We start from the raw sequence: 20,749 nt of genomic DNA, 5'->3' as shown, positions 1-20,749 counted from the left end.
CACTTACCACAGATCGAAGTTGCAGACAAGTTGCAGGGGCATTAATGAGGATATTGATGGGGCAGCACACAAGGGAATGCAGGCTGTTGTCACTATCAATGGGTGGGGAATGGGGCATTAGTCATAAGTATAATGGCAGTCTTTACTTCCGTAGAGAGACAAACTCAGTGGATATGATGGACTACCGCAGTTCAAATGCATCATGTCAGGATAAAAGGGCAATCACTGACATTATATTGATGGTATGTTCACATACAAATCGCACATTGATAGAACAGTAGCCTTGCAATTCCTGTACATCTCCCCAGTTGTCCTGGGGTCCCTGCAAAGCTGCGTATGTGTAAGCTGTCAATAGCATCCTGCACTGTCAAGGATCTTGCTATCGCGGCAAAGCTAACTGCCCTCTCATTCCCCTTGTTCACACTGAGTGAAAATATGATGTACTTGCCTCTTCTGGGGCAAATGTCCTCTGCGGTCCACCAGATGCTCTCATTCCAAGAAAACTTGGGTATGCTGGATATGTCCGGAAAGGCCCAGCACACAAGTTCAATGTCACTGCAACCAGCTCACCTCGATGGGGGCGAGCTGCGGAGGGTGGTGGAGGTCATCAGAGGACTCCGAGCAAAGCTCGAGGACTTGGAGAACCGCCCAAGGTGGCACAATCTGGGGGGGGGGGGGGGGGGGACCACCCACGCTAGCCAACTAAAGTTGGCTAATGAATGGAGGTGAAGTGAGAGGAGGGCTGCGGACATTGGAGCCTGGTTAACAGGTTTCGATAGGCCTACGAGGCGAGCGGGGGGGGGGGGGGGGGAAGGGATCGATACTGGGAGATGTTTCTTCGAGAGGCAGCGCGGGGGGCGGGGGGGATTCTGGGAGGGGGGAAGGGATTCAATGTTAATAATGGATAGGGGCAGGTCAGGCTCATGGGGCAGGGCCCGGTGGTATGATGATGGTGGATAAGGGGAGCGGTGAGAGACTTCCAGTTAGGATAGTCACGTGGAATGTGAGGGGGTTAGGAGGTCCAGTCAAGAGATCACGGGTGCTTGCACATCTTAAAAGTTTGAAAGCCAATGTAGCAATGCTGCAGGAAACTCACTTGAGGGTGAAGGACCAGCTGAACCTTAAAAAGGGCTGGGTTAGTCAGGTGTTTCACTCTGGATTTGACGGAAGGGCTTGAGGGGTAGCGGTAATGGTCAGCAAAAGAGTACGGTTCCAGATGGAGAATGTGGTTGCAGATCAGGGGGTAGATATGTGATTGTGACAGGGGCGCTGAAGGGGAGGTTGGTGGTGCTGGTAAGTGTATATGGTCCCAATTGGGACGATGTGGGATTCGCGAAGAAAGTGTTTGGGGCCATCCCCGACTTGGACACACACAAACTCATAGTGGGGAGGGGGGACTGGAACTTGGTGCAGGAACCAAGGTTGGACAGGTCACGGCCACGCTCGCTGGTTCCATCAGGGGCGACAAAGGCGTTGGCTGCGCTAATGGTGGAAATAGGAGGGGGTAGACCCTTGGAGATTTCTGCACCCGCGGGAACGGGAGTACTCGTTTTTCTCAGCAGTCCATAAGGTGTACTCGCGGATTTACTTTTTCATGGTGGGGAAGGCTTTTCTGGCTGGGGTTAAGGGGCAGAGTACTCGACAATTGCAGTATCAGATCATGCTCCACATTGGGTGGATATGGTACTGGAGAAGGGGTAGTACAGAGGCCGGGGTAGAAATTAGATGTGGGACTGTTGAGGGACCGAGGGTTCTGTGACAAAATTGAAAAAGTAATTGAGGAATATGTAGGTTTCAACTGTAGGGGTGAGGTGTGGAAGGCAGTTGTCTGGGAGGCTCTAAAGGCGGTGGTGAGGTGATCTCATTTAAGGCCAGATGGACAAAGAGGAGAGGTTGGAGCGGCAGAGGGTAATAGATGAGATGCTGGAGGTAGATAGGAGTTATGCAGAAGAAGAGGACCCAGCAAAGTTGGAAAAGAGGAAGGAACTACAGGCGAGCATTGACCGACTATCTACCAGGAAGGCGGTGCACCAACTGAGGCGAGCAAGGGGTGCAGTTTACAAGCATGGAGAGAAGGCGTATGTTAGCGGGTCAGCTTCGGAGGGAGGTGGGGGCAAGGGTAAATTGTTCAAGTGAGGGACAGGGCAGGGAAGTTGGTGGTGGCTCCGGATCTGATTAACAAGGTTTTTGAGGAATACTATGAGAGCTGTACAGGTCACAGCCACCTGGGGGAGACCAGAAGATGCAGGAATTTCTAGATGGGTTGGAGTACCCGAGGTTAGGGGAGGGGGACAGGGCTACATTGGAAGGAGCGATAGTGGAGCAGGAGATAAAAGATGCGATTGGGAGGATGCAGTCGGGGAAGGTGGCAGGGCCGGATGGGTTTCCAGTGGAATATTCAAGGATTAGCAGGCACCCCTGATGGTGGGGATGTTTGAGGAGGCAAGGGGCTGTTACCACAAACCTTGGGGCAGGCATCGATTTCCCTGTTGCTTAAAAAAGATAAGGATCCGATGGAGTGTGAGTCGTATAGCCCCATATTACTTTTAAACGTGGACGCAAAAGTATTGGCAAAGGTACTGGCACGTAGACTGGCGGAGTGCCTCCTGAAGGTCATAGGTGAAGATCAGACAGGGTTCGTGAGAGGGAGGCAGCTGTTTTCAAACGTTAGACGGTTATTGAACATGTTTATGGCACCGGCGGAGAGGAAGAAAACAGAGGTTGTTGTGGCACTGGATACCGAGAAAGCGTTTGACCGGGTAGAATGGGGGTTCTGGAACGGTTTGGGATTGGACCAAGATTTGTGGACTGGGTAAAGCTACTATATAGGGAGCCAAGGGCGAGTGTCCGAACCAATAACCATCAGCTCGAGATACTTTTCTCCCACCATGGAACTAGGCAGGGATGTCCTATGTGCCCCCTGCTGTTTGCACTAGCGATTGAGCCGTTGGCCATCGCGTTAAGAAGTTTGGGGGTATGGAAAGGGATAGTGCTGGGGGGCATAGAGCATAGGGTGTCCTTATATGCCAAAGACTTGTTGTTATACGTGTCGGAACCGAGTGTGTCAATAGGGGGAATATTGCAGCTGCTTCGGGTGTTTGGGTTTTATCGGGGTACAAATTAAATCTAGACAAGAGTGAGTATTTTGTGGTGTCTCGGCCGGGGGTAGGGGTAGGGGGCTGCCATTCCGTAGGACAGGGATTCATTTTAGATATCTGGGGGTGCAGGTGGCACGGGTTTGGGGGGGGCTCCATAGGTATAACATTACTCGTTTGGTGGGGAGGGTGAAAACGGATCTGACAAGGTGGGATGGCCTCCTTCTGTCGCTGGCAGATCGGGTACAGGTGGTTAAAATGAACGTGTTGCCACGATTACTGTTTATTTTCCAATGCCTGCCGATTTTCCTGCCAAAGGCATTTTTCAGAGAGATTGAAGGAAGGATTACCTCATTCATATGGGGAGGGAAGGTGGCCAGAGTCAGAAAGGTGCTGCTACAGAGGGGAAGGCAGGCAGGGGGTTTGGCTCTTCCAAGCCTGATGTATTATTACTGGGCGGCGAATGTGGAGAAGGTGCGGAGCTGGGTCAGCGGGACTGATTCCCAGTGGGTCAGAATGGAGGAGAATTTGTGTAGAGGGCCGGGATGGAAGGCACAAGCAACAGCGCCGCTCCCGATGGCCCCGGGGAAATATTCAGGGAATCCGGTAATAATAGCTTCATTGAGAATTTGGAGGCAGTTTCGCTAACACTTCGGGTTGGGGGCAGGGTCAAGGGAAATGCCGATTCGGGGAACCACAGATTTGAGCCAGGGAAGTGGGACGGGAAATTTCAGAAATGGGAGGAGAAGGGGATTAAGACACTAAAAGATTTGTTTCTTGGGGGTCGGTTTGCAGGATTGAAGCAGCTGGGAGCGAAGTATGGGCTGGAGGAGCAGGGGGAAATATTTAGATACATCCAGGTTCGGGATTTTGCCAGGAGGGAGATACAGAGCTTCCCAGAGGAGCCAGCCTCCACATTGCTGGAGGAGGTGCTGACGACAGGGGGACTGGAGAAGAGGGTAGTGTTGGCGGTTTACGGAGCTATTTTGAAAGAGGACAAGGCACCATTGGAAGGAATCAAAGCAAAGTGGGAGGAAGAGTTGGGAGAGGGTATTGAGGAGGTGCTCCGGAGAGTGAACATCTCCACCTTGTGCATGAGGTGCGGCTGATACAGCTGAACATAGAACATGCAATGCAGAAGGAGGCCATTCGGCCCATCGAGTCTGCACTGACCCACTTAAGCCCTCACCCTATCCCCGTAACCCAACAACCACTCCTAACCTTTTTTGGTCACTAAGGGCAATTTATCATGGCCAATCCACCTAACCTGCACGTCTTTGGACTGTGGGAGGAAACTGGAGCACCCGGAGGAAACCCACGCAGACACGGGGAGAACGTGCAGATTCCGCACAGTGACCCAGCGGAGAATCGAACCTGGCGTTGTGAAGCCACAGTGCTATCCACTTGTGCTACCATGCTGCCCGAAAGGTGGTGAAGGTCGTATATAGAGCACACCTCACAAGGGCGAGGATGATCCGACTCTTTGAAGGGGTAGAACATGTAGAACGCAAATCACATTCATATGTTTCGGTCCTGTCCAAAGCTGGAGGGTTACTGGAAGGAGGTTTCCAGGGTAATAAAGTGGTGCACGTGAAACTGGACCCGGGCCCTCGGGAGGCCATATTCGGGGTGTCGGACTGGCCGGGTTGGAAACGGGCGCGGAGGCAGATGTTGTAGCCTTCACCTCATTAATTGCCCAAAAGCGGATCCTGTTGGGATGGAGAGCAATCTCTCCACCCTGTGCCCTGGTGTGGCAGGGGGACCTGTTGGAATTCTTGACTCTTGAGAAGGTTAAGTTTGAACTGAGGGGAAGGATGGAGGGTTCTACAATTCATGGGCGTTATTCATTATGCACTTTCAAGAATTGGATAGCATCGAACATTCGTAGCGGGGGGGTGGGGCGGTGAGGGTAGACTGTATGTGTTAGTGGTGATTAAGGGTGATTCCTGATTCCCTTTTGTTTATGTTAACATGCGGGCAGTTGTTTGGGGCTTGGTGGGAGGATGGGATTGTTGTTGTTGATATGGGGACTGACATTATACTCGTTACTGCTTATTGTTTATTGTTGGTGGGTGCAAATATGGGAGAAAATGCAAAAAAGGAGAATAAAAGTATTTTTTAAAAAAGGATGCGTAGGACAAGTGATGTGCCACGGCTGCGGCATTTTGCTTTTGGAAGCTAGTGTGATCCAGGGCAAATACATCTGCGGTAAGCTTTTGCTTCAGCTGCAGACCCTGCGACACATCAGGGAGGGGAAAGATTCCTGGATGGTTCTGGGGGCAGTCATAACCGTTAGGATAGAGTCTTCTGATTTCATCAGTGATCAGGGACAGGTGAGTGTGAATGCAAGGGAAGCAGGTAAGGAACCCAGAGGGCCGGACCCTTTGCAGTTGTCTAACAGGTTTGACATTTTTCAGCTTGTTTGGATGAGTGGTAGCTGCAGGATGGATGAGCTGACAAAACATGGCGCAGTGCTGCAGGCATCCATTCAAGTGAGTGGAGCAAAAATGAAATGTAGTGGTAGTAGAGGGCAGTTTACAGGGGAGAATTGACACTGTTCCTTGCAGCAAAGAGCAAGAGTCCAAACAACTACATTGTCTGTCCAGTGCCATGGTTTGGGATACCTACTCATAACTGGAGATGAATTATCAGTGACAGGGGAAGGATCCAGTTTGGCTTGGTACATGTCAGTACCAACATTGCCAGGGTGAGGAAATAGGTTCTAGTTTGGCTTGGTACATGTCAGTACCGACATAGCCAGGGTGAGGAAATAGGTTCTGCGTAATCACTATGAGGAGCTAGGCACCAAACTAAGACGCAGAACCTCAAAGGTAATCATCTCTGGATTACTACCTGAGCTCCATGTAAATTATCATAGAAACATAAAATTAAAGAAATAAATGCATGGCTCAAAGGCTGGTGTGACAGAGGTGATTTCCGGCTCATGGGGCCCTGGCACCAGTACTGGGAAAGGTAGGGACTGCACCAGTGGGACACTTATTACGATCCCAGACTAGACCCCAACAGTGGCTAAGTTACTGGGCAAAAACCCTAAAATTCTATTTTAATTTTGTAAGACTGTGAAGAAAGGATACCTCACTCCAGGAGTGATTTCATGCAAAATAGGGTTATTAAAACAAACTGTATTACTAACACAGTAATAAAATATCTTTAATATCACACAAGTAACCATTCCCCTCCCTGATGTGTCGCAGGGTTTGCAACTTACAATACCCCTTACACAATGCTCAACAATAGTGACACAATAACTCTTAACTGCTATCTTTATTCCCACTCAAATAACAAAACCATCTCAGTTCCCAATCCACTTTCAAATACAGTTATCACTCAGGAATAAATTCTGTACAAAGAAGTCCTTCGGGTAGCACGGTAGCACAAGTGATTAGCACTGTGGTTTCACAGTGCCAGGGTCCCAGGTTCGATTCCCTGCTGGGTCACTGTCTGTGCGGAGTTTGCATGTTCTCCCCGTGTCTGCGTGGGTTTCCTCCGGGTGCTCCGGTTTCCTCCCACAGTCCAAAGACGTGCAGGTTAGGTGGATTGGCCATGATAAATTGCCCTTAGTGACAAAAAAAAAGGTTAGGAGGGGTTATTGGGTTACGGGGATAGTGCTTAAGTGGGTCGGTGCAGACTTGATGGGCCGAATGGCCTCCTTCTGCACTGTATGTTCTATATTCTATGTTTGGATACTCTTTGAGAAAGAGAGATCTTTTGACACTGCTTTAAAGAAAATACCTGAATCAGAACCATGCAGAAATTCTGGCTTTATTTCTTCAGAAGCTGCTTATCAGCTGGTTACAGCTCACCTTCCCGCCAAACAATTCTGAACTCTTTGGAAAGAAACTGCTAATCTGTCTACAGACATATCTTTAACTGAACTGCAGTGACTTCTGCTCACATCCCAATCAAAAACACAACTAAACTGTTTTCTGCAAAATGCCTTGTACCTTAGCTCCTCCCATTAATGGCATAATTGTACCAAGCTAAATGTATTTAATTAACTCCACAGGGAACTCCCTTAATCCAAACAAAACTCCATTAGCTCAAGTCTTTATATCTGAATTGCACCTCTGACTCACAAAACCTTTCAAACAAGGCTTTTTAAAAAACATTACTGCAGCAGTCACACACACACTAACCCAGGCTTTTAACCTTTCTGCACCAAATACATACATTCTTATACTCATCACATATTCCACATCTGAACTGTGCAGTGTTCAAGTCAGCTGCAATACTAGGGAAGTAAAGAGGTTTTTTAACTAAATAGTTTTTTAAAATTCATTTTTTCAGGGTGTGAGCTTCATTGGCTAGGCCAGCATTTGTTGCCCATCACTAATTGCCGTTTAGAAGGTGGAAGTGAGCTGTCTTCTTGAACCGCTTCATCCATGTGGCATAGGTACACCCACTGTGCTATTAGGGAAGGACAGTGCAGGAAAAGCGATATATTTCCAAGTCAGGATGGTGAGTAACTTGGAAGGGAACATCCAAGTGGTGGTGTCCCAGGTATCTGCTGCCCTTGTCCTTCTAGATTGTAGTGTCATGGGTTTGGAAGGTGCTGCCTAAGGAGCCTTGGTTTGTTCCTGCAGTGTATCTTGTAATGGTACACACTGCTGTTACTGTGCATCATTGGTGGAGAGAGTGAATGTTTGTGGAGGGGGTACCAATCAAGCAGGCTGCTTTGTCCTGGATTGTGTAGAGCTGTTTTGTCCAGGCAAGTGGAGAGTATTCCATCACACTCCTGACTTGCGCCTTGTTAGGTGGTGGACAGGCCTGGGGAGTCAGGAGGTGAATTACTCGCCAGAGGATCCCTAGCTTTTGACCTGCTCTTGCAGCCACAGTATCATATGGCTAATCCACCCTTACGTCCCCACCTCAATGAATTCCGGGCTCGACGTGATGTTGAACTCTTCTTTCGCCGCCTTCGTCTCCGTGCCCACTTCTTTGGGCAAGAATCCTCCCCCGTTCCACTGATCCTTTCATGTGCCTCCAACATTCTGCCTCCGTGGACCCCCCTGCCGGGACAATTACCTGCCCTTGATCTTTTCATTGAGAACTGACGACGCGACATTGGCCGTCTTAATTTTTCTGCCCTCCTCACCCATTCCAACCTCTCTCCTTCCAAACTTTCTGCTCTTCACTCCGTCAGGTCTAACCCTGACTTTGTCATCAAACCTGCCAACAAAGGGGGTGCAGTTGTAGTCTGGCGCACTGACCTCTACCTCGCAGAGGCTGAGCGCCAACTCTCAGATACTTCCTCTTACCTCCTCCTGGACCATGACCAGACGACTGAACATCAAGCCATTATCTCCAACACTGTTAGCGACCTCATTTCCTCCGGATGCCTTCCCCCTACGGCTTCCAACCTCATAGTCTCCCAACTCCGGACAGCCTGCTTTAACCTACTTCTCAAAATCCACAAAATGGACTGTCCCGGCAGGCCCATTGTGTCAGCATGCTCTTGCCCCACCGAACTTATTTCCTCTTATCTTGACTCCATCCTCTCTCCTCTGGACCATTCCCTCCCCACCTACATCCGGGATTCCTCTGATGCACAGCATCATATTGACAGCTTCCATTTCGCGGGCCCTAACCGCATTCTATTCACCATGGATGTGCAATCCCTCTACACCTCCATCCTACACCTGGATGGCCTGAGAGCTCTTCGCTTCTTTCTCGAAAAGAGGCCCAGACAATTCCCATCCACCACCACTCTCCTCTGCCTGGCTGAACTCGTTCTATCTCTCAACAACTTCTCCTTTAACTCATCTCACTTTCTCCAAATCAAAGGTGTAGCAATGGGTACCCGCATGGGACCTAGTTACGCTTGCCTTTTTATGGGGTATGTGGAACATTCCTTGTTCCAGGCCTATCCGGGCCCCTTCCCACAACTCCTTTACTGATACACTGATGACTATTTTGGTGCCACGTCATGCTCTCGCCCGGACCTGGAAAAATTCATCAATTTCGCTTCCAATTTCCACCCCTCCATCACTTTAAACCTGGTCCATCGCAGACACTTCCCTTCCCTTCCTTGATCTTTCTATCTCCATTTCCGACAATAGACTATCCACTAATATCCACTACAAGCCCACTGACTCCCACAGCTATCTGGACTACAGATCTTCGCACCCTACACCCTGTAAGGACTCCATCCCTTTCTCTCAACTCCTTCGCCTCCATCGCATTTGTTCCGATGATGCCACTTTCCAAAATGGTGCTTCTTCCTCAACCGTGGTTTCCCACCTACAGTTGTGGACAGGGCCCTCAACAGTGTGCGGTCCATCTCCCACGCTACGACCCTCGCACCCTCCACTCCCTTCCAGAACAAGGATAGAGTCCCCCTCGTTCTCACATTTCATCCCACCAGCCTCCGTATGCAAAGCATACGCCAACTCCAGCGTGATGCTGCCATCAAACACATCTTCGCTTCACTCCCTCTGTCAACATTCCGCAGAGACCGTTCCCTCCGAGACAATCTAGTCCACTCCTCCACCATACCCAGTACCTCTCCCATCACCCATGGCACCTTCCCATGTAATTGCAGAAGGTGTAACACCTGCCCGTTTACCTCTTCCATGCTTAACATCCCAGGCCCAAAACACTCATTCCAGGTTAAGCAGTGTTTCACTTGCATCTCTTCCAATTTAGTCTACTGCATTCGCTGCTCCCAATGTGGTCTTCTCTACATCGGAGAGATCAAACGGAGACTGGGTGATCGCTTTGATGAGCATCTTCGGTCTGTGCGCATTCAGGACCGTGACTTTCCCGTTGCTTGCCATTTTAACCAAAGGCCCTGCTCCCATGCCCACATATCTGTTCTTGGCCTGCTGCCATGTTCCAGTGAAGCTCAACGCAAACTGGAGGACCAACATCTCACCTTCCGGCTAGGCACGCTACAGCCTTCCAGCCTGAACATCAAATTCAACAACTTCAGATGATCAGCTCTACCCCACCTCGACCCATTTGTTTTCATCCCATTTCATTTTAACTGTCTTTTACCATTTTTCTTTCTTAATATATATTTAATTCACCCCCTCCCTCAATATTATCCACCTTTCCTTCACCTTTCTCCTCTTTGCTTCCCCCCTTCCCCTCCCCCCACATCTACAGTTCATCCTCTGATGTTAGTTTCCCTGCTGTTTGACCTTTCACATCTTTTGTTCTCTCTGGGGACTGCCATTCGCACTCTTTCCCCTTGGTTTCTGTGGCCATTAGCACCCGGTTTCCCTGGGTTTCTGTGGCTATGACTAATCTTTCATTCTCACTCCACAGTATAAATATTTCCCACTTTTTCTGTCTGTTAGCTTTGACAATGAGTCATCGGACTCGAAACGTTAGCTCTTTTCTCTCCCTACAGATGCTGCCAGACCTGCTGAGGTTTTCCAGCATTTTCTCTTTCGTTTCAGATTCCAGCATCCACAGTAACGTGCTTTTATGTATGGCTAATCCAGTTCGGTTTCTGATCAATGGTAGCCCTACGATGTTGAAAGTGCGGGATTCAATGATGGTAATGCCATTGAATGTAAAGGGGCAATGGTTTGATTCTCTTTTACTGCAGATGGTCATTGCCTGGCATTTGTGTGGCGAGAATGGCCAATCCACCTACCCTGCACATCTTCTGGGTTATGGGGGCGAAACCCACGCAAACACGGGGAGAATGTGCAAACTCCACACGGACAGTGACCTGGGACCTCGGCGCCGTGAGGCAACAATGCTAACCACTGCGCCACCCTGCTGCCCTAGCAAACATCCCTTATGTTGGAATGTTGGTCATTGGTGAAGCAGCTGAAGGTAGTTGGGCCTAGGACTGAGGAACCCCTGCAGTGATGTCCTGGGACGGAGATGACTGACCTCCAACAACCACAACTATCTTCCTTTATGCTAGGTATGACATCAACCAATGGAGAGTTTTCCCCCTGATTTCCATTTACTCCAGTTTTGCTAGGGGCTCCTTGATGCCATACTCGATCAAATGCTGCCTTGATGTCAAGGGCAGTCACTCTCATCTTACCTCTGGCATTCGGCTCTTTTGTCAATGTTTGAACCAAGGCTGTAATGAGGTCAGGAGCCGAGTGTCCCTGGTGGAACCCAAACTGAACATCAGTGAGCAGGTTATTGCTGAGTAAGTGCCACTTGGTAGCACTGTTGATGACCCCTTCATTCACTTTACTGATGATTGAGAGTAGACTAATATGGCGGTAATTGCCTAGGTTGGATTTGTCCTTCTTTTTGTGTGCAGGACATACCTGGGCAGTTTTTCTACATTACCGGGTAGATGCCAGTGTTGTAGCTGTATTGGAACAGCTAGGCTAGGGACGAGGCAAGTTCTGGAGCACAAGTCTATTGCTGGAATATTGTCAGGGCCCATTACCTTTGCAGTATCCAGTTCCTTCAGCCGTTCATTGATATCACGTGAGGTGAATCGAATGGCTGACGATTGGCATCTGTGATGCTGGGGACCTCTGGAGGGGATCGAGATGGTCCACTCTGGTTGAAGATTTTGTGAATGTTTCAGCTTCGCTTTTGCGCTGATGTGCTGGGCTCCTCCATCATTTGAGGATGGGGATATTTATGGAGCCTCCTCCTCCAGTGAGGTGTTTAATTGTCCACCACCATTCGTGACTGGATGTGGCAGGATTGCAGAGCTTATATCTGATCTGTTGGTTGAGGGATTGTTTAACTCTGTCCATCACTTACTGCTTGTATTGCTTGGCAGGCAAGTAGTCTCGTGTTGTAGCTTCACCAGGTTGATACTTCATTTTTCAGTATGCCTGGTGCTGCCCCTGTCATGCCCTCTTGCGCACTTCATCACTTCATTGGGGCAAGGGATCAAATTTGGGAAGATATGGTAAATCAAAGATTAGAGGCAAGGCAAGAGAGAAAGATATAAATATTGAAAATGATAAACAGACTGTGACAGGAAGGGATAGCGAAAAAAAATTTAAGAGTAAATCAGCAGATAAGTTACAAAAATAATATAATACTCTGTATCTGCATGTACATAGCATTCAAAACAAAGCAGATGAACTGATAGCCCAAATCGAAATAAATAAGTGCAAACCAATAACTATTACATGGCTGCAGAAACACAGATTGGAACCTGAATATTGATGGGTACATAACATTTAGGAAGGACAGGAAGCTAGGGAAAGGTGAAGGAGTGACTTTTTCATTAATTATGATATTCGCACACTAGAGAGGGGATGATCCAAGTTCAGGAAACCCAGGAGAAGCAGTTTAGGTAGAGATGATGAATGATAAAGGCAAGAAGTCACTTGTGGAGTGGTGCACAGGCCCCAAAATAGTAACCACACGGTCAAAAGGAGTATAAAGGAAGAAACAATGAGAGCTTGTCAGAAAGGTGGGGAATTTAAATCTACATAAAGACTGGAAAAATCAGATGGGCAAAGGTTGCCTAAATAAGGAATTCATGGAATATGTTGAAGATAGTTTCTTAGGACATCTTATTCTGGAACCAACCAGAGAGTATGCTATACTAGATCTAGTATTGTGCAATGAACTAGGATTCATTAACGACCTCATAGTGAAGGTATCCCAAAAGGAACTGTGATCACAATGTGATTGAATTTTACATTCAGTTTGAGGGAGAGAAGAATGGGTCAAAGACTAGTATTTTAAACTGAAATCAGGGTAATTATGTGGGCATGAAAGCAGAGCTAGGCAAAGTGGTTTGACAAATTAGGTTAAGGGATAGGTCAACAAGAGATACAGTGGCAGACATGTAAGGAGATATCTCAAGATTACAAAGAACAGACATATTCCAATGACAAAAAAATTCCAAGGGGAGTACCTTCATCCATAGTTAAGATGGTATAAAACTTCTAGAAAAAGCATGTAATTGTGAAAATATAGATGGCAGATCAGAAGATTGGACAGAATATAAAAACAGCAGAAAATGACTAAAAGATTAATAAGGAGCAAAAAACTAGAGTACAAGAGAAAGCTAACTAGAAAAATAAAAGAATATAGTAAATATTTCTGTAGATATTTTTAAAAAGTTAACAAAGTGAGCACTGGCCTGACAGAAAGGAAGTCTGACGAATTAATAATGGAAAAAAGGACATAGCAGAAATACCTGTAAAATCAGGAAATGGAAGTGGGGGGGGGGGGGGGGGGGGGGCGGGAGGGGACACAGGCAAATTACAATCACAAAGGAAGTGGTGGGAGAAAATTGTTGGAGTTACGGGTTGACAAGTCCCTAGGTTCTGATGGGTGTCGTCCAGAATCTTAAAAAAGTGCCTAGTGAAATATTTGATATGTTGGTTTTAATTTTCCATCATTCTCAAGATTTGTGTACAGTTCCATTAGATTAGAAAATAATACCTTCAGGTAAAACCTTCTCCGCAAGAAGACGTTAGGGTACCCCAGGGCCTCAAGAAACACACTATTAGAGGACCTGATAAACACGGACAGTGAGGAAGGGGGGAACTGCGGGAACATCTACGGACAGTTACTAGACAGGGCGAGACAAGCACTGGACGAAGCCAGACAAAAATGGGTGGACGAACTGGGGACGGATGTGGGCTGGGGACTCTGGAGCAAAGCACTGAGCAGGGCCAACTCCACCTCCCCGTGCGCAAGGCTCAGCCTCATGAAGTTTAAAGTGGTGCACAGAACGCACCCAACCAGAACCCAAATGAACAGGGTCTTCCTGGAGATGCAAGATAAATGTGAACAGTGCCAGGGAGGCCCGGCCAACCACACCCACATGTTCTGGGCTTGCCCCAGACTTGTAGGGATCTGTACAGCGTTCTTCGAGGCAATGTCCAAGGTACTGGGGGTGAGGGTGGAGCCATGCCCGAGAGTGGCAGTCTTCATAGTATCGGAACAGCCAGAGCTACACAAGGGGAAGGAGGCCGACGCACTTGCTTTCGCTTCCCTAATCACATGCCGGAGAATCCCGCTTGGCTGACGATCAGCAGCACCACCCACAGCTGCAGACTGGCTAGCAGACCTGGCGGAATTTCTCCATCTGGAGAAGATCAAATACACCATCCGAGGGTTGGAAGAAGACTTCCACAAAGCTTGGGGGCAATTCGCCGGCCTGTTCGAGGAGAAAACCGACTAGGGAACGAGGGAGAGGCGGGGAGAGCAGACAAGAACACACAACGCTAGGTGGTACAAAGGGGAAGGGGGGTAGAAATGAAGAGGAAACTCAGGGGAACCACAGGGAGAAGCATGGAGAGGAGGGGGGGGGAGGGCCCCCTACCCTCCCTCCCATCCCCTCCTCCCCCACCCCGAACCCACAAGACCTGCAACAAAAATCACAGAAGGAGGGAAAAAAGGGGAGAACAGGAGCTCAGTGTTAGAACACCCAGGGTGGAAGAGGGGTTACCAAGGAGGGAGGAAGGGGGCAGGGGGGGAGAAGATATATAACACCCCTGTTAGCTTAGTGGGTTAGACAAGTGGTGTGTGATGCAGAACAACATCAGCAGTGCTGGTTCAATTCCCGTACCGGCTTATAACAGGCGCCGAAATGTGGCGACAAGGGGCAAATGTGACTTCCTGCCACAGTCCAAAGATGTGACAATAAAAGGTTATTTTTAAGGGGCAGCACGGTAGCATGGTGGTTAGCACAACTGCTTCACAGCTCCAGGGTCCCAGGTTCGATTCCCGGCTTGGTTCACTGTCTGTGCGGAGTCTGTACGTTCTCCCCGTATGTGCGTGGGTTTCCTCCGGGTGCTCCGATTTCCTGCCACAGTCCAAAGATGTGCAGGTTAGGTGGATTGGCCATGCTAAATTGCCCTTAGTGTTCAAAATTGCCCTTAGTGTTGGGTGGGGTTCTGGTTATGGGTATAAGGTGGAGATGTGGGCTTGGGTAGGGTGCTCTTTCAAAGAGCCGGTGCAGACTCGATGGGCCGAATGGCCTCCTTCTGCACTGTAAATTCTATGAAAGAAAGATGTAGGTACATAAGAAACCGTATAAATTGTAAATATCGGACACAAAAGTTTCACTACGTAAAAGTGAAAATGCCAATAAAAACATTTTAAAAAATTAGAAATAACAAATGGATCTCCATTATTTAAAAAGGGAAAGAGAGTGAATGTTTTCTATTCGTACATGTGATGTGGGTGTTGCTGGCTGAGCCAGTATTAATTACCGAATCTTAATTGCCCTTAAACTGAGTGGTTTCCCAGGTGATTTAATAGTCAAACATATTACTGTGGGCCTGGAGTCACATGTAGATCAGACCAGGTAAGGACGGCAGATTTCCTTCCCTAAAGGGCATTAGTGAACCAGGTGGGTTTTTACAATTTTTTTGTGGTCATCATTAGTCTTTTTGTTACAACCCCAGTTGATGTTGCAGGACGATCCCTGGCTCAAAAGATCGTAACATTTTACTTTTTTAAAGAAAGGTTGGAGGGACAAAGTCACAGGACCGTTAATTAGTTTTAACAATAAGAACATATTAAAAATGAAACATTTGATTATGATACAATACTCCTTTACTCCCCATTTACCCTCTCCCCTTAGCTTGACTAGTATATACAGATTTTAAGGTGAACACAGGTTACAAAGTATACCTTAGACTATAATGGTCTCAGTAACACTTTTAAACACACAGGCTGGCTGTGGTCAGACACACTCCACTCTGAACCTGAATGAATTTCTGTGCATTTCTCAAAATCCCTCCAGATGAATCTGATATCTTGAGCCACCTTGTCTCAATATACTCCAGCTTCCACATGAATAATTTCAAATTGCACTTTCAAAAAGACACGCTGTCAAATCTTCTTTTAAATAATGCTTTCCCTTAGCTGTTTCCATCAAGGTTTCACACTTCCCCCTTCAGGATTTATTTCTAATATTTAACAATACAAGTATAAATCCCTTAAAACCTGTTTTCCTGACATTTTTAATTCCAGATGTTGTGGATTCAAAATTCACCAACTGCCATGGTGGGTTTTGAATCCAGGTCCCCAGAGCAGTGTCCTGAGTCTTTGGATTACCAGTCCAATGACAATACCACAACACCATCACCTCTCCCTAAAGAAAGAAACTATAGGCCAATTAACTTAACATCTGTTATAGGGAAAATGTTAGAATCGATTATGAAAGATGCTATAGCAGAGGAGTTGGAAAAATTCAGGGTAATCAAGCAAAGACAATATGGCTTTGTGAAAATCATGTTTAATCATGTATTGAAGTTCTTTGAAGACGTTACATATGAGGTGGATGTTTAGATTTTCAGGTGCTGCATCAAAGGTTATTGCAGAAAATTAAAGCTCACGATGTAGAGGGTAACATGTTAGCATGGATAAAAGATTAGTTTGCTGACAAGAAGCAGAGAGTAGGCGTAAGCAGATCATTTTCTGATTGGATAAAGTAACAAGTGGTGTGCCACAAGAATCAGTGCTGGAGCCTCAACATTTTACAATATAAATAAAGGGACTTGGATGAATGGACCAAAAGTATGGTTGCTAAATTTTACGAAGGTGCAAAGATAGGTAGGAAAGTAAGTTGTGAAGAGGATATCAGGAGGCTACAAAGGGATACAATAGGTTAGATAAGTGGGGAAAGATCTGACAAATGGAATACAAGGTAGGAAAATGTGAAACTGTTCATTTAGGCAGGGACAATAAAAAAGCAGCATATTATCGAAATGGTGAAATATTGCAGAGCTCAGAGATGCAAAGGGATCTGGGGATGAATGAAACGCAAAGGTTAATATGCAGGTACAGCAAGTTATTAGGAAAGCTAACAGAATTTTATCATTTATTACAAGGTGAATACAAAAGTAAGGAGATCATGCTTCTGTTATAAAGAGCACTGGTAAGACAACATCTGGAACACAGTGTACAGTATTGGTCTCCTTATTTAAGGAAGGATGTAAATTGTTAGGAAACAGAGATAGTTTTAAGAAAGTTATATTTGTATTTTGTGGGTGTTAGGAATAAGATATGGCTTTAAGGTTTAAGTTAATTTATATTTTTGAAGTTCGGTATTAAGACTTAGTTCCACTTTAAAGGATGCCTGCATTTTAATAAGATTTTAGGGGGTAAAAAAAAAATGCTGTTGTCTTGCAACACGGGGCCCACAGAGAGAAATGGCAGTTTTAGTTCATATGTAAGAAGCATTCCACTGAAAGTGGCAGAACAGGGACAGAAAACAAATAATGCAAAAAGTCACAGAAAGCAAATACCAAACTAAAGGTGATTCAAAAAACCTGGACAAAGGGGGGTTGCAAAAAGTCAGAAGGTCCAAGGAGATCCAAAGGTTGGTGACTCCTTACTACTGGCCTGTGAAGCACTGGTGTTCTGTTGGCAAATATCTGAGAGATTGCGCGGAAGGCGAAGCTTGAATGTACATGGTGTTCCAGGGCAGACAAATATTAAAAGAAGAGGTTGCAACCCTGTAGGTGGATCCTTAGGAAAGACATCCAAGAGAAAGCGTTGTTTGGGAGAAGATTCCAAGATGTGTTCTACGAGAGTGGAAATTGGAAACTCAAGTTTGAAAGATGACAAGCATCGGGTGGAGGCGGGGGGGATATAGATTTTCTAACTTAAGTTATCCTTACGAATCTGTACACCTGAAGCATGTTTTACCACACAAGGCTGTGGGAGCTGAGTCACTGAATGTATTTAAGAAAGAAATAGATTAGGCATCAAGGGGAATGGTCTGGGAGCGGGTGTGTGGCATTGAGATAGAAGATCAGCTGTCATCACGTTCAATGGTGGAACAGGCTTGATGGGCCAAATGGTCTACTCCTGCTACTACTTTATATATTTCTATAACTATAGTTGGAGTGAAGGAGTAGTGTATATAGTTCATCGTGTCCTGTTTAAGAAATGTTTTATTCTTTTTTAAAAGTGCATCAGGCGTCTCTGATCCACGTATCAAAACAAAATATAAAAGTTAGGATCTATAAAGCCAGGTTCCATCCTGGGATCTGATCTATCCAGGAGTATCAACTGGGATGGTAACAAGATGCACTGGAAGCAATTCAGAGAAGGTTTACCAGACTAATATCTGGAATGGGAGAAATGTCTTAGGAGGAAAGGTTGGACAGGCTCGGTTTGTATTCGCTGGAGTTTGGAAGAGTCAGAGGTGACCTAATTGAAACATTTAAAATCCTGAGGGGTCATGATAGGGTCGATGTGGAGGGAATGTTTCCTCCAGTAGGAAAATAGAATTAGGGGTCGCTATTCAAAATTAAGGGGTCACCCATTTAAGGCAAAGATGAGGAGAATTATTTTTCGTCAGAGGATGGAGAGTCTTTGGAACTCCCTTCCTCAAAAAAACCTTTGCCTTTTTTAAGGCAGAGGCTGATTAAGGTTATCGGGATAAGGCAGGAATGAGCTAAAGTTACAATCAGATATTATGAATTGCAGTACAGGTTCAAGGGCCAAGTGGTCTGCTTCTGCACCTAATTTGTATGTTTATAAGCTCTCGTAGCATAATTATAGGTTTGTACAGGTGTTCTAAATTTATAATTTAAACAGTACAGTGGCACGGCAAGTATTTATTCTGCTATTTGCAATTCCTAAGATAGAAACCATTTACTGATAGCATGCAGAAACTAAAATCAGATCGGTTACGCGAGGGAGATATGAGGAAACTGGGTCCAGAAATTAGACTCCAAATGTAGTAGGCAATTTAGGGGTTGAACAAACTGAGGGGAAAAAAACTGCTAGCATGAAGTCAGAGCCCAAACCTGGTTGAGTTACATTGTCCCAATCAGACATAAACTCATTGGTGGGAAAACATAGGAAGCCCAGGATCCATTGTTCTTCGGGACATTCCTGTCTGACCAGCCATTAGCCCATTACACTCGGATGGCCTCTTTGCCTATCAATGGGAGGTTAGTTGCATATGGGAGTTGGTAATCGAACAGCCAAGATACCAATGATAGGTTCAAGCCTGGAAACCCCAGCAGAGAACCTTTGTGTGAGTGGCTGAGTGGAGCTTAGAGAGAGAGAGCGAGAGAGAGAAAGAATGCTGTTCTGAACAGTTACAGAGTAGAAGGCTTTGGAAATTGACTGAGAGAGATCATAAGAATTGCCACCGAGGTAGGCTTTGGAAAAGGATTCTGAAAGAATATCCCTCATGGAAGGAAAATTGCTTGATAAATGCAAGTACTGTGTTTGCCTGTCTGTGAAAGCGGAACAAGAGCTCCATGTTTCTTTAAAGTGGTGTTTAATGGGAACTAGTGCATTAAGGTTAAGAATCTACATGTAATTTGTTAGTGTTAGAATTGAAGTTTAAATATTGTTTTCTTTTCGTTTAATAAAGTTTGTTTATAAAATAACCAATGCCTATTTCTTATATTATCACTCCTGGAACAAATCTATCTTTCTACACCATCTTAAAACCTTAAAAGGTTATGACATCTGGTTCCGTCTCTTACCACTGTTAAGAGCTGAGCAGACATCTGTAACAGATCAACAATTCAGTTTAACGACAATAAAATACGATACTGCAAATCTTACCTTATGCAGTTCAGTTTGTCCATACTTATCATGGGGAGCTCGGTCACTGTCGCTGACACTTAACTATAAAGTATAAAAAATGTCAAAACAGCGATGCAGAAAAATGAATGATATTTTTCTATAATAATGTACAAAATTATTGAAAAGATTTCTTTGTAGTCCGTGATATGTTTGAAAACCTAGATTGAAGGCAACATTCCAATAGATAATGTAATCATTTATTAGCACAACATATATTTTTTTTAATTAAAAACCTTTCTCACTGCCCTCACTTAGTCCCACTCTTTCTCTACCCTCCTTTGCCCAAGTATCCTCCCTTCCAATTTATCCTCCTCCTCTTCCCTCTCATTATCCTTTGTCCCTCCTTCATTCTTCCCCTCTCTCCTCCCTTATCATTCTTCTCTTTCTTCATTCATTCCCTTTCCCCATCTCATTATCCGTCTCTGCTCCTCACTATTCCAGTCCTTCTCCTTTCCTCAGAGCCCTCCTTCTCCCCATCTGCCTAATTTTCACACCATCCATTCTCCTTAGTTTTCCACACTCTCCTCATCATTGCCCTCTCTCTTTTCATCCCAATCTCATTTTCCTTTCATCCCTTCTCCCTTTTATAGATAAGAAGGGGAGTAAATGTTGCTAACAGCACTGATGACACCTTCCATCACTTTGCCGAAGATTCAGAGTAGGGCTGTTGGACGGTAACCCGCTGGATTGGATTTTTCCTGATTTTAGGGGACAGGTCATTCACGGGCAATTTCCCAATTTGTCAAGTAGATGTGAACGTTGTCATTTGTCAAGTAGCCGTGATACTGGTAACGCTTACCTAGCGCTGCGGCTAGGTCCAGAGCAGTTTTCAACATTACATTGTTAGGGCCGACATCATTTGCCATATCCATTGTGCTCTTGGTATCACATGAAGTGAACTGAATTGGGTGAACACTGGCATCTGTGATGCTGGAGACCTCAGGAGTAGGCCAAGTTGAATCACCCACTCAGCACTTCTGACCAAAAATGGTTGCAAGCACTTCAGCCTCGCTTTTTGAACCGATGTCTGGACTACAACGGAGGATGGGAATATTCATTGGCACAACCTCCTAATGTTAATGGTTTTAATTGTTTACCATTTATTCACAACTAATTGAACAGCAAAACATTTATCTAATCCATTGATTGATGATGAAGCAGGG

At 46.0% G+C, this 20,749-nt stretch overlaps 1 long non-coding RNA gene across 1 annotated transcript in view; it reads right to left on the bottom strand.

Annotated features, from left to right (window-relative positions):
- LOC140411626 (uncharacterized) overlaps positions 1 to 19,628 on the bottom strand; it is a 64,961-nt gene extending 45,333 nt beyond the window's left edge. Inside the window, exon 1 of the long non-coding RNA XR_011940904.1 lies at positions 19,566 to 19,628. This is a non-coding gene — a long non-coding RNA (uncharacterized lncRNA). The remainder of the gene's footprint in view (positions 1 to 19,565) is intronic.
- Between the last annotated feature and the right edge of the window lie 1,121 nt (positions 19,629 to 20,749).

The sequence above is a fragment of the Scyliorhinus torazame genome, chromosome 4 (genome assembly GCF_047496885.1).
Source record: "Scyliorhinus torazame isolate Kashiwa2021f chromosome 4, sScyTor2.1, whole genome shotgun sequence".
NCBI classification, from domain to species: Eukaryota; Metazoa; Chordata; class Chondrichthyes; order Carcharhiniformes; family Scyliorhinidae; genus Scyliorhinus; species Scyliorhinus torazame.
Note: the sequence above shows the minus strand (reverse complement) of the source record. Positions and strands in the feature narration are given on the sequence as shown.